This window comes from Apis dorsata, unplaced genomic scaffold, assembly GCF_000469605.1.
Source record: "Apis dorsata unplaced genomic scaffold, Apis dorsata 1.3 scaffold_130, whole genome shotgun sequence".
NCBI lineage: Eukaryota > Metazoa > Arthropoda > Insecta > Hymenoptera > Apidae > Apis > Apis dorsata.
In genome coordinates, this window is record NW_006263423.1 from 273668 (window position 1) to 275631 (window position 1964).

The window sequence follows — 1964 nt, forward strand, 5'->3', positions numbered from 1 at the left end:
TTTTATATTGATCTGAAAAAACCAAGCAAAATTAATTGCACAAATAATTAAAATTTGCTTATTTTTTAATATTATTACATATGTGTCATATTATGTAGTTGAACCAATTGAAAGATGTAATGAAAAATATTAATTTGAATAATTATATTTTATATTTTTAATACATATGGGGAAAAATACTTACAATTCTCTACTTACAATTGAAAAGTATAAAAACATTTTCAACATAAAAAAAAAATAATAATAATAATAATAATAACGTATCATTTTAGATATTTTGCGCGCGAATATTATCTTTGAAAGATTTTTAATCGCAGAATGATCAACAGATAGTAACTATCACACAAAGAACTTTGTAAATATCAAATAAATTATAAATATAACTGTCAACAATATTTTGTGCCCAATTATATTATCTCTACGATTCTTTTTTAGAAATTTTATATATTACATCATTTATGCATATATTTCTTAAAAAAAATATAAAATTACTTACTTAATTAATTAGAAATAATATTTTCTAAAAGAAAATATTATGTTCTCATTAACAACTACCGTAAATTACAAGAATTTCCTTCTGTAACATATCTATTAGCACAGTACTACTGGCAATATATAGTACTGACTATATATCTTGATTTTCCGGCCTTGAATCAAACAATTCAAACAATTATCTTTAATGTGCTCGTATTCAAATCTAAACATTAAAAATAAAAACTTGTTATTATAAAAAAAAGACATATTAAAAAAAAAAGAATTTTATTTATCACTCTTTTTAATGCATCCAATTACAATTTCTAAGATAAAATTAAGCAACAAAAACAAAATTAGTTTTGATGTATTTAACAGATAGAATTTCAAGAACACTGCAAGAAAAATTCTCATGCGTGTAAAATCGCCAATCATCTCGCAACACAAACAACTTCATTTAACTCCCCACTATATTTAAAAAATTCACATTATTATTATTCTCTTCGTACTATCATCACTTTGTTTATTCACACTTTTGCATAAAGTGCGCACTTAATAAAATCTTCTACTTCCATCTCGAAGATAAATATTTGCCATTCAATTTAAAAGAACGACAAACATCTCGATAAGATAGAAACAAAAAATTGATACGATTCAACGTGTCAAGTTAATCTGCTACTAATTGAACTTGATCACATATCGTCTCTTTCTATTTCCTTCCAATTCAAAAATACTTTCTCCTATTCGTGTCGACGGATTATTCAACGCCTGTGACTCAATCTTCTTAACAACTTGATAAAATAAACCTCTCAAAAAAAAAAAAAAAAAAATTTAATCTCTCTATCATCGATAAATAATGATAATTATAGCTACTTTGGAGCTTCTTTAAAAAAAATATGAAAATGTATCATTCGTCTATATTTGTTGGATCCAATAATCAATTTGCACAACTCATCATGGTGGATCTATCAATTTTCCACTTTTTACAAAGTTAACTTATCTAATGTGTTCCAAGAAATCAATCGATTACGATGCAGAAATAACGAACGTGAGTGGAACATTGAGACAAATATAATGCATTCTATCTCTACTTTCTAATTCAACACTTTCGTAGAATTATATATTTATAATTTAACAAAAGGCCAATTATAAAATTTGTCACAGGAAAATATCGATTATTATTCATTTATTAAATTATAAATTTGCATTTTAACAATTTTATCCCATCGAGATTTTTGAATGCTAATGTTTTCTTCTGTTTGTTCTATCCTCTAAAAGAATCAATCCTTTCTTTATTCAAACTTCAAACACGAACGTATCGGTATTCCATATACGTATCGTACAATAAATTCAATGCTAATCACGTTACAAAATTAAAACGAGAGAAAAAAAGAAATATCTCCAGCACGTTTGACCGACCAGCAAAATCTGAAAAAGAAAAAAAAGATTTTTCATTATATCCGCAACATAATAAAGTGAAAAAAAAAAAAAAA